Raw genomic sequence first — 13,190 nt, forward strand, 5'->3', positions numbered from 1 at the left:
ATGGCAGAGTCTCGTACTGATAACATGTTATAAAATAAAGACTATAACATAAATAAACTAGAGACAAGTATAGAGGGAGATTGGTATTTTATTCAACTTTCAAAGTTATATTTATAATGAACTGAAAACTCCTCTATTTATAAAAGAAAGGAAGCAGCTGCAAGGCTTTTCTTTAGCTGCTTATAAGTTATCTGCATGAGCTGCTTGCATCCTGCTTGTTTAATAAGAAACTGCTGCAAATCATTTCATTAAGTTGCTTGCAACCTGCCTGCACCAACTGCTTGTAAGCTGTCTGTATGAGTTGCTTGCAACCTGCCTGTTTAATAAGAAGCTGCTGCAAATCATTTCATTGAGTTGCTTGCAACCTGCCTGCATCAACTACTTGTAGATAAACTTCAACAGAGTACTAAATGGATAATCTTTTTGAGGAAAATTATCTATAGCGGAGTAATGAATGGACATCCACAATATAATATTTAAAAGTTATTTTCTGATATATTTAGGTACTAAAAATGTGTTTCAAGGACAATATTTATAATATTAGTTAAATGGACAAATGACTTCCACGGAAGATAATTACGACCTTTTATTTATGTACTTTCTCCACAGGATAATCAGAACTTTGTCGTTTTATGTCTGCTTGTCTATTTCTTTATCTTTTTTTTCTTTTATGTAATATCTCTAGCTTTTTGTCTGATCTATCATGTAAAGCTTTTGAATTGCATGCATCTCAGATGATGAATCGATAGAAGGAAGTCCAGTCAAAATGACGCAATTTGCGCTAAGTATGGCCAGCAACGTGTCAAAAGAAGCATACAATATCCTACAGAGAACCTCACTAGATAGCTTATATTAATTGTGCGAAACTAAAATTAAGATCGCCATTGAATAAAATGAGAGACAATATAGTCAAAAGAAACACTTGTCTAGTTGGTGATGCACTTCACCCAATGACACTTGATATTGGTCAAGGTGGATGTTCAGCATTAGAAGATAGTGTGATTCTTGCTAGGTGCATTGCTGACACTTTTTCAAGAAAATTACCAACAGGAATGGAGAAATTAGAAGATGATGAATTTTACAATAGAACTAAAGTTGGTTTGGAGAAGTATGCAAAAGAGAGAAGATGGAGGATTTTTATCCTTATTAGTACTTCATATTTGGTTGGTTTGGCACAAGAAAGTAATGGGAAGGTGATTAGCTACTTGAAAGAGAAATTCTTGGCTCAATTTACCATTGAAACTATTGTTTACCCTCGGATAACAATTGAATTTATATGCGGTTTTAAGAACCTGTGGTCTAATTTGATACAAAGTGAGAAATCAGATTTAATTTGAAAGAATAAGTAGAAAAATGAATGCAAACCATGCAGATTGAACAAGTTAAGCCTCGCAAGGTTGATTTCCTTCGCATTTAGATGTGATATTATTGAAGGAAGAATAATATGAACCAAGCTGAAAAAAATAGTATCTTGTTCTCTTAAGTATATTACAATGAGTCCAATGGATTACTCCATTCCCTTAATATATACGGGGAGATGAAATCTTTAAGACACAATTTTATAAGAAATTATGTAGACCGTTGGCTCCCTTTTTGACTTAATCCCGTAATTTTCGCCGTAATGATTGGTCAATGGAGAGAATCACGAATACTTGTCATGTGAGTTGGCAAAGCTTTTCTTCGAGGTCGTTAGAAGCGGGGTCGGTCGTGCCCCCGATAAACTCGAGGGCAAATCTGATGGTCTTGTTCGAACCTCGATCCTCGATATCGAGCTCAGTTACATCTGTAACTTCGATCTCTTACGTAAGTGTGGAGCCTTGACCTATTATTACAGATTCCTCAATTAAGCATAGGGCTCGGTTCTACCCGTATATAGATAGTCCCCTCATTTTTTGGAGAGTAAGTGATTAAAAGCGATATGAACCCTCGGTCCTTACTTCGATAAATCATGATGACGGGTACATGACGTAGGTGATAAGAATAGTGAAAACGTCACGTCAGTCTAGTCTTCGAGGCATTAAATGTATGTCAATTGGCGGTCGGCTACCTCGGGAGATGAACCGCCGCTTGAGGAACCTATAAATACCCTTTAATCCGTTTGTTAGAACTTTTGCGCTCAAATCCTTCTTGCGTTCTAAGAACTTCATCTTCTTCATCTTCTGGTTTTCTCATTGCCAACCTCGAAGCTTCCCTTTATCAACAATCTCTTTCCTTCATTTTTTATAAAAATGGCAAAAACTTCAAAGTCTGTTCCTCAAAAAGAAACACCTTCTTCTTCAAAACCTTCTGAAAATGCTCCTCACGCTGCTACTGAGGAACCCCCTCTCAGATCATACATCCCTACTGGGTTTCCTATTGTGGCTTATTTTAAGTTTGATAACACGCCCATGGTACCGGGTCGATGCGAACCGGTCTTGAGGTACATATGTACGATCACGGTCAACATCCTCGATACCACCTACGTTGAGGGTTTATTAAGTGTTTACACTTACCTTTTCACATTGGTTCCTCTAGACCCAGTTATCATAGCCTTTTGCAAAAGATATGACGTGACGCTCGGGCAGATACATCCTTTATTTTGGAGGATCGTTATTCTGTTATGATTCTTTGTGAAAAAGGTCGAGGGATGTCCATTCACCATCGACCATCTCATGCGCCTGTATAGCCTGTGGAGGGTTTCTTAATGCAGGATGTTATTAAGATGTGATATTTCATTTATCATAGACCCGGTTATCATAACCTTTTGCAAAAGGTATGACGTGATGCTCGGGCAGATACATCTTTCATTTTGGAGGATCGTTATTTTGTTACGATTCTTTGTGAGAAAGGTCGAGGGATGTCCCTTCACCATTGACCATCTCATGCCCATGTATAGCTTGTGGAGGATTTCTTAATGAAGGTCGAGGGATGTCTATTCACCATCGACCATCTCATGCGCCTGTGGAGGGTTTCTTAAGTGTTTATACTTACCTTTTCACGTTGGGTCCTCTAGACCCGGTTATCATAGCCTTTTGCAAAAGGTATGATGTGACGCTCGGGCAGATATATCCTTCATTTTGGAGGATCGTTATTCTATTACGATTCTTTGTGAGAAAGGTCGAGGGATGTCCATTCACCATCGACCATCTCATGTGCTTGTATAGCCCTCGACTTTATCGAGGAGGGTTAATTAAGCTTGCATGAATAATAAGTAGAAAAATGAATGCAAACCATGCAGATTGAACAACTTAAGACTCGCAAGGTTGATTTTCTTCGAATTTAGATGTGATATGATTGAAGCCAGAATAATATGAACCAAGCTGGAAACAATAGTATCTTGTTCTCTTAAGTATGTTACAATGAGTCCAATGGATTACTCCATTCCCTTTATATATACAGGGAGATGAAATCTTCAAGACATTATTTTATAAGAAATTATGTAGACCGTTGGCTCCCTTTTTGACTTAACCTCGTAATTTCTGCCATAATCATTGGTCAATGGAGAGAATCACGGATACTTGTTGTGTGAGTTGGCAAAGATTTTCTTCGAGGTCATTAGAAGCAGGGTCGGTCGTGCCTCCGATAAATTAGAGGGCAAATCTGATGGCCTTGTTCGAACTTCGATCCTCGATATCGAGCTCAGTTACATCTGTAACTTCGATCTCTTACATAGGTATCGATCCTTGACCTATTGTTCGAGATGCCTTGATCAAGCATAAGGCTCGGTTCTACCCGTATACAGATAGTCCCCTCATTTGTTAGAGAGTAAGTGATTAAAAACGATATGAATCCTCGGTCCTTATTTTGATAAATCATGACGACGGGTACATGACGTAGTTGATAAGAATAGTGGAAACGTCCCGTCAGTCCGGTCTTCGAGACATTAAAGGTATGTCAGTTGGCGGTCGGCTACCTCGGGAGATGAACTGCCGCTTGAGGAACCTATAAATACCCTTTAATCCGTTTGTTTGAACTTTTGCGCTCAAATCCTTCTTGCGTTCTAAGAACTTCATCTTCTTCATCTTCTAGTTTTCTCATTGCCAACCTTGAAGCTTCCTCTTATCAACAATCTCTTTCCTTCATTTTTTGTAAAAATGGCAAAAACTTCAAAGTCTATTCCTCAAAGAGAAACATCTTCTTCTTCAAAACCTTCTAAAAATGCTCCTCACACTGCTATTGAGGAACCCCCTCTGAGATCATACATCCCTACTGGGTTTCCTACCGTGGCTAATTTCAAGGTTGAGAACACGCCCATGGTACCGGGCCGATGCAAACCGGTCTCGAGGTACATATGTACGATCACGGACAGCATCCTCGATACCACCTATGTGGAGGGTTTCTTAAGTGTTTACACTTACCTTTTCACGTTGGGTCCTCTAGACCCGGTTATCATAGCCTTTTGCAAAAGGTATAATATAACGCTCGGGCAGATACATCCTTCATTTTGGAGGATCATTATTCTATTACGATTCTTTGTGAGCAAGGTTGAGGGATGTCCATTCACCATCGACCATCTCATGCACCTGTATAGCCCTCGACTTTATCGAGGAGGGTTAATTAAGCTTGCACGAGGAATAAGTAGAAAAATGAATTCAAACCATGCAGATTGAACAACTTAAGCCTCGCAAGGTTGATTTCCTTCGAATTTAGATGTGATATTATTGAACTAAGAATAATATGAACCAAGCTGAAAAAAATAGTATCTTGTTCTCTAAGTATGTAACAATGAGTCCAATGGATTACTCCATTCCCTTTATATATACGGGGATATGAAATTTTTAAGACATTATTTTATAAGAAATTATGTAGACAGTTGGCTCCCTTTTTGACTTAATCCCGTAATTTCCGCCGTAATGATTGGTCAATGGCGAGAATCACGGATACTTGTCATGTGAGTTAGCAAAGATTTTCTTCGAGGTCGTTAGAAGCGAGGTCGGTCGTGTCCCCGATAAACTCGAGAGCAAATCTAATGGTCTTGTTCGAACTTCGATTCTCGATTTTAATTACATCTGTAACTTCGATCTCTTACGTAAGTGCCGAGCCTTGACCTATTGTTCCAGATGGGCTTGGTTCTACCCGTATACAACTCTGCTGAGAATGGGTGATTTTGATTGTGGGAAACTATTGACATAATCTGGTTGAAGTGAAGATGTAAACTTATGATGATTGGTTTGTTGCTATTGTGATCACTGATCAGTGAGTAAGAGCACCTAGAAAAGAACAGTTAGAAAAAGTTGTTGTACGAACTAGCTTGTATGGAAGCTAAAGTTGCAAATGTTGTCACTCTATCATATGTAATTAAGGAGTTTATTTTTCAACTGCTATTAAGTACTCCCTTCCTCCAAATTTATGACGTTCCATTCAAATTGCAAGAGTCAAACCAATTTTTGTTTTATTATAATTTTTCGTAAGTCTTTCAAATATTTTGAATTATTAATTATTGTAATTTTTAGTACTTTTTATGTAGTTTCTTAATATGTAAATATTATTTCAAAATATTTAATTTTTTTTTGTTTAAATTAACAATCAAAATTATAGATTGACTTTCGAAATCTGAACTATGCCACATACATTTGGACAGAGGAAGTACATTACTCTTAGAACAACCAATGTATAGGGAATACAACATTCTCCTTTGATAAAATTTAACTTTTTTCCCACTTGATGTTCGATTAGTTTGGATTCAATATCGTGTAATTCCATTAAAGGGGGAAGCGCGTCTTGCCAGAATATTTTTTAGTATTGTATAGATATTGAGTTGTGGGTTGAAGGAATCTACCATATGAGGACCTTGAAATCATAATACCCGCCTAGTGTTTGATAAAATGCTCGAATGAGCTGAAACCCCGAGTATCTTCCTAATTATGGTTCAATTTTGTTATGTTTCTAAATAGAATAAAATTCTAGGATGTTCGGAACATTGTAGTAATTTAAGGGAGCTCAAAGCGAGGTATATTGGCTAAACTCCTCTTATTGAATCGAAGCTCATGATGTCCTCGTAAGTTGTAATTATGATTGGCTCAAGCTCTCATGTCTCATGCTCCGAGTTGTTCATTATAAATTTGACTATTCCGAATAAACTCTGTGTCGAAATATATATGTTCAAAATATGTTTTGAATGCTCTTATCATATTGTGTCATCCTTCGAGATTGTATTCAAATGTGACCAAGTGTCGGAATATTATGAATTCAATTATGTCTCAATTGCATAAATACTTAGCTTATCTTATCGGCCACGAATACGAAAATTTCCTATAACTCATATGATCTCAAATATCACCTTTGATTTTTTTTTTCCTTTCATTAGCCACGATAGGTGTCACTTTCTTACGGAGGGTATACAATATTATAGTGAGACTGTTGTTACAAGACCATTTCTTCTTCAAGTTACTATACTTAGGTTGAATCCTTCTTCCTTATTTCCTGAGCTAGTCTTTTGTTATATTACTTGGAGGAGATCCTCGGACTTTTATAAAGCTGTGAGCTTATTACATCATATACCTGACAAAAATTTTGATGTTCTTGCTAGCCTATAAGTATCCCTAGTTACTTACCTCCACGCCCTTGTGCTCGTAGGGTTTCTTCTTAACTGAAATTTTTGACTGTCTTCCAAGTGGCTCTCTCTTTTATTTCCGTAACACTTATATGGTACCTTTAACTGCCCCAACTCCTATCTGAATATTTCTCAAGAATTATGACGTCATATCTACGAGACTGAATTCTCTATATTGGGGTTCACTATGTTTATATTGCACAATTTGCTTATTTGTCTGCATTCTCTTGTCTAGCCATAAATAGGCTCTTCCTGAATCAACTACTAACTACTCGTTGGTCCATTCTCATATCTATATTCCGCGTAATCTCTCTTGGGATATGTCATTTGTCTTAACTTACCTCTCGCACTGGCTCCTGATGTATCAAGTGTCCATTCACACTTATTTATCAATAACATGGCCGGGAACTCTTACTGCCTCTCCCCCGCATCGTGCTTGCATAATATTCTAGAGTCGCGACATATCTGTAGGATCTAAATAAATTCAACCTCATCTCTTTCGCCTTTTTACCACATTCTTCCTTTACCATTCCATAGTTACCTGAACCATTTAACTTCGACTTAGTACCACATCACACCATCTTCCCTCTTTTAGAGGAGTACTAAGATTTAGTGCTACGATGATCTACTTATAGATGTTTTACCTCTTTATCTTTGGTGTCTTTTCCTATATCAATGACCCTTACTCGCCTTACGGTAACCCTTCTGTACCAGGGATAACTGTATTCCTTATGCACAAGGGTGACACCTAGTGTAACTAGCACACTTAGTTCTTTAAGCTTAACTCTGCTCACAGTGTTTGCTTTAGGGAAGCGTCTTCCTGAATGAACTTTAAAGGTTATTCTTTTGTTGTCCATTCTATTATTGCCGGAACGCTATCTCTGAAATTCTCATGATGCCGACTATTATCAAACCTTCCAATCCCTAATTCATGTTCAGTTTATCTTGTTCATTGGCCCGTACTGATTTCTATTACTCCGGGGATCAAACTTAGCCTCCTAGTAATCACGTTCAAGTCACCAACTCATTTCTCGAAATGAGGGTATGACTTTATGGCTTATACAGTTTTATTGTCTCAAGGCTTGTCACCTCTTATCTTTTCCTTCACTTGACTATCGACTCTGTCATATTTTAATTTACCGTTATCACCCATTTATCACATCTTACTCATAATGCTTCATTTACTCTCTTCTTATTCTCCTCTTGCTTTTAGCTCTCTTCTGTCAAAATGTTCCTTCACCTTTAGCTCCTCTTGCTTCATCTCACTGGCTCTTCGGGACGTCTAACATTCTCTCTTTTTTTTTACTCGGAGGGGGGGAGTTATACTAAGGTAAATATTTATCCCTTCTAGTATTCCACTGCCTATCTTCTGAAATTTTTGAACTTTCTAGGATTCATATCTGACTGTACTATTCTAGAGTGCACCATCTGGGTGTCTCACAAGAAGATCTATTACCACTTTTGTACTATCTTTCGTAAATGTTAGCTAATGATAACAATCCATCCACCATTTTGGGTTACTCTAACCCCAACGGGATCCTGAAATCTCATTCTTCTCTTAAACTATAGCTCCCATAGGGCATAACTGAGATGGGTGTGGCCAATTGTATATATCTCTGTTACTGTTGAAAGTAAGTCCATTAAAGGAAGAAGCGCGTCCTGCTAAAATATTTTTCATTCTCAAGACTCGAGTCCAAATCTTGTTGTTAAGAGTAGAGGGATCCTATCCATTTCACAGCAACTTTGGCGCCGAAAAATTTAACTAACGAAGCAATATACTGAGATGGGGATCTAAGAGACTATATTTCACTTAACACCTTCATCTTTTGGTTCGTGTAACACTACTCTTTTCACATTTGATAGATAGAAACTCTCTTGCCTCTAAGGTCAACAACCAAAATGAGATTGTTATTGCTGGATTGTTCAAAAGGTTAAAGACGACCTAAATTATTATGGATATAATACCTTCTTTTTAACAATAAAAAAACTATACAACAATGTTTTGCACAAATGTTGAATTACATAACTCTTTTTCTTTTTATCTATTAACTTTTATTTGGACTATCAAAGCCTCATAGATTTTCTCTTTAATTTGAGCCTCAAATCTTTTTTTATTAATCTTGACCCACCTTTTGAAGTGCTAATCGTATAATTGCAATCATTAGTTTTACTGTATCAGATAATGTTTTTCTCAATTTAAAAAAGAAAATGCGTTATAATTCATAATAATTGCGGCTCATGTTTTAGTTATTAGAAATTCCGACCATAAATTTTACTAATTAATTTTGAGTTTGAGGGAAGTGGTTTTATTCCATTTAAAGGTGACGTGAGTATTAATTCCTAAACCCATAAAGTAAATATAGGTAAATTTGACCTACAATAACAAATAACTCTCACATCAAGTCTAATAATAATTTGAAAAGTAAAGTATATAACTTGTTAAGCCTATAACTAGTTAAATTGAACTGATATAAATTCATTTTACACTTTCGGTACACAACACTTAAAGCCTAAGACACTTAAATGGAATTTACTCGATCTAAAACGGAATCCACAAAGTTGGGATATAAACAAGGCCGGCTCTAATACTATAATAGGTAAGGCTTGCGCCTTAGGACCCCAATTTTGGGGCCCCATTTTTTTTAGAAATAATATATATTTTATAGGTTTATAGGTATTTAAAAAAAATATTTATTACTTTTGTACTTTTCATATAAAAGGAAAGAAAACTATAAATAAAGTAGAGATTTGACTTACTTAAATAATATTGGTCTTAAAGAAAGTCATATAACAGTTGATTTAGCATAAAGAAGTTTTTCAAAATTAAAATTAATAATTATTTACCTAAGATCAATAATGTCTCAAGAAAAATTAAATGACTTGGCTATATTATTAATTGAAAAGAAATTATTAGAAAAAATCGATTATAAAAAAAATTATTAATAACTTTACATCTCAAAAAATTAGAAAAATAGATTTCAAACTAATATATATATATATATATATATATATATATATATATATATATATATATATATATATATATATATATATATTATAATATTTTTATAAAAATTTAGGCCTCATATTACACTTTGGCTTTAGGTGACACATGCTTGAGTCGTCCCTAGATGTAAATACAAGAATGATAATTTGAAAACATCTGTAATAAGATCAAAATTCAAGTGTCGATAGAAGTTATATATTTGCATTAATAATTGGTGTTCATTCTTGTATGGGGTAAAATATATTCATATTTGATGTTCGCATGAGAAAGTGACACATGGAGCCGAATACAGAAGACGGTCAGTCCCGAGGGCAATAATCTCGCTTGTTATCGGAGAGAATAATATTCATAAAGGCAAAGTACATGCCTACCACCTCGTAGCATTTAATGAAGAATATTCTATAGTATTAAGTGCATGGCCCGTTGCAGAGAATAAGGTATTTACTACCACAGTTACACACTCTTCAATGGCCTTCATAATTATTATTTAAGAGGGACTTGATCCTAAGACCGTGTTCGCTAGATACAATTATAAATAATGAGTTCTACCATAATTGTAAGGGACGAATTTTCTGACAAGCATATACTACACTTTGTTCAAAACTCAATAACATTTTACTTTCTTGCTTATTTATATTGTTCTTATTGCCTCCGGAAGCTCTGTTCCCGAGCTCAAGATCTTTATCGTCTTATCTCAATTTTAACACTATGTCTTACGTTTTTGTCTAATTCATTTATCATTTTAGGATCAAATCGATTCACTTATCTATAAACCACGTATAAATTCAACTGTACCGTTTTACAGGTAAACAACTTGGCACCCACTGTGGGGCTTAGGCAGTTGTGTAATTGAATTGACCCCTACATCTATTACTAACTTGTTTGATTCTTTGTTCTTAGCAAAAAATTATTAAAAATGGTAGATAACGATGTCAACATCACACACAACATTGAGGCCTCAGGAAATCAGCCTCAGCACAAAAATTCCATCAGTGATACCCGCAACGAGGGGGACGAGGCCATGCCGGTTCACGGCAGGCAATATCCGTGATATGTTCGAGAGGCAACTCCTGATGATGCTGAAGACGAATACGTCATTGAAATAGTAAAGATCCTGAGGGAGCAACAAAAAGCCACTATGGGCCATCTCTCGCGGCAGGATTAGGTCATGACGGAATTAAGGCAACCGTTTTTGGGTGCTTCCAGCAACGCGAATGGACGAGGTCCGATTCCTCCTGGTGTTCCCGTAAATCAAACAATGCAAAGGGTCGATAACAACACCCCAAGGGAAAAAGTCGGCTTTGATAGGGCCAGGGGGAACGGTAGCGGTTCCGGCAACAAAAATGAGAATGATCGCTTTAAAACCGAACTCATGCAGTTTATGAGGGAAATAAATGTGAATGGATCAAATTCCGGGAGTACCACCGGTACTGAAAGGACCTTATTCAAAGAAGTACACCCAGTTGCCGTTCAAATCGAGAGCGGCACAAGAGTTGATCCCGAAGCAGTTCAAAATACCAAATGTGCTGAAGTATGATGGGACTTCAGATTTCGAGGAGCATATGACAATCTATACAATGGCGGTAAAGGGAAACGATATGACTCTACACGATATTGAGTCAGTTTTATTGAGGAAACTCGGTGAGACCCTCATGAAGAATGCCCTGACGTGGTATTCACTCTTGCCCGAGCATTCGATAGATTCCTTCGAGATGCTCGCGGATTGTCACGACCCGAAATTTTCCACTGACGGGACCGTGATGGCGCCAAATATTTTACTTGCCAGGCAAGCCAACGTTAGAGAATCATTAAACCAATTATTTATTTTCATTCAGTAAATAACAATAATTAACTAAAGTGAAATATAATAAGTGCAAAATATCATAAAACTGTATTAATTACTACCACCCGGATCTGGAGTCACAATTCACGAGCATTCTAGAATTTACTACAAGTAATAGTCTGAAATAAATACAACTATCTAAATGAAAGAACACAGTAGGACATAAAAGATAGACGGGGACTTCAAGGTCTGTGAACGCCGACAGATCTACCTTGAGTCTCCGGACAGCGGACCAGTAGCAAATCTTGATCAACCTGAGCCGGTATCAAAATCTGCACAGAAAGTGCAGAGTGCGGCATCAGTACAATCGACCCCATGTACTAGTAAATGTCAAGCCTAACCTCGACGAAGTAGTGACGAGGCTAAGGCAAGGCACCTACAATTCAACCTGTACAATTTAACAGTGTATATGCAAATAATAGAAATAAAGAACCAAACAAGAAATATCGGGAGGGGAACATACTGAGGGGAATACAAGATAAAGAACTACAACAGAGTGATCAGCGAAGCAGTCAATATACCATGAATCAACAGAAATAGTGAATACATTAAGGAAAAATGCACGGCATCACCCTTCGTGCTTTTACTCTCAATCTCACCATTAAATAAATAGAAACGGCACAGCATCACCCTTCGTGCGTTAATTCTCATATCATGACACGGCATCACCCTTCGTGCATTAACACTCACAATATGGCACGGCATCACCCTTTGTGCATTAACACTCACAATATGGTACGGCATCACCCTTCGTGCATTAACACTCTTCCTTACCATAATGGAATGCATAAATATCAACAAGGAGATAGAATAACAAGTACAAACCTTACCTCAACATTTGGTTCCATAACATCAATCTCAACTTTGAAATAAAAACTGAATTATCACCAGAAAATCCGTAAACATGATGAGAACAATAAATTAAACAACACTGGTATAACACATCACAATTAGGCATAGGAATGAGACAATATAAGTAAAACTGAGAAACATGGAAAACAGGTAAATTTGGCGGCGCATAAGTACTCGTCACCTCACATATACGACGCTCACATGAATTTCACTTAGCAAGTAATCTAAGATTCCTAATTCCCTCAAGTCAGGGTTAGACACAACACTTACCTCGCTCCGAAGGCTACTTAATACTTAATCACAACTTTTCCTTTGGAATTTATCTCCAAACCACTCGTATTTATTCAAAAATGACTCAATAATATCAAATATTGCTAAAGAAATCAATTATATTGCATAAATTAAATTTTTCAATTTTTCCTCCAAAAGTCGAAAAATCGACCCCGGACCCGCTTGGTCAAAACCCGAGGTTCTGACCAAAATGTTTGTACCCATTCACCCCCGAGCCCGAATATGTAATTAGTTTTGGAATCCGATCTCAAATTGAGGTCTAAATCCCCAAATTTCCGAAATCCCTATTTTCTACCCTAACCCCAAATTCTACCATGAAAACTCTAGGTTTTAGGTAAAAAATTCAAGAAATATAATGGGTAATTAAAAGGAAATGGTTTAGAATCACTTACCAACAATTTAGGGAAGGAATGACTCTTGAAAAATCGCTCCTCACCGTTTGGTTTTTGAGAAAAATGAGTGTTTTGGCAAAAATCCCATTTTGGATTCTGTTAAGTGTTGGGCGACAGTGTTCATCGCGTTCGCGAGAGCACTGTCGTATTCGCGAAGTGTATGGGCTGCCAAGCCTTCGCGTTCGCGAGGCAGTGCTCGCTTTCGCGTAGGCTACCTTTCCTTGGTCTTCGCGTTCGCGAGACATTGCTCGGGTTCGCGATGAAGAAAAGGCT

At 37.0% G+C, this 13,190-nt stretch overlaps 1 pseudogene; it reads left to right on the plus strand.

Moving 5' to 3' along the window:
- LOC138903093 (monooxygenase 2-like) lies at positions 1-5,337 on the plus strand (annotated as a pseudogene).
- Positions 5,338-13,190: the final 7,853 nt, after the last annotated feature.

The sequence above is a fragment of the Nicotiana tomentosiformis genome, chromosome 12, assembly GCF_000390325.3.
Source record: "Nicotiana tomentosiformis chromosome 12, ASM39032v3, whole genome shotgun sequence".
Classification (NCBI taxonomy): Eukaryota; Viridiplantae; Streptophyta; class Magnoliopsida; order Solanales; family Solanaceae; genus Nicotiana; species Nicotiana tomentosiformis.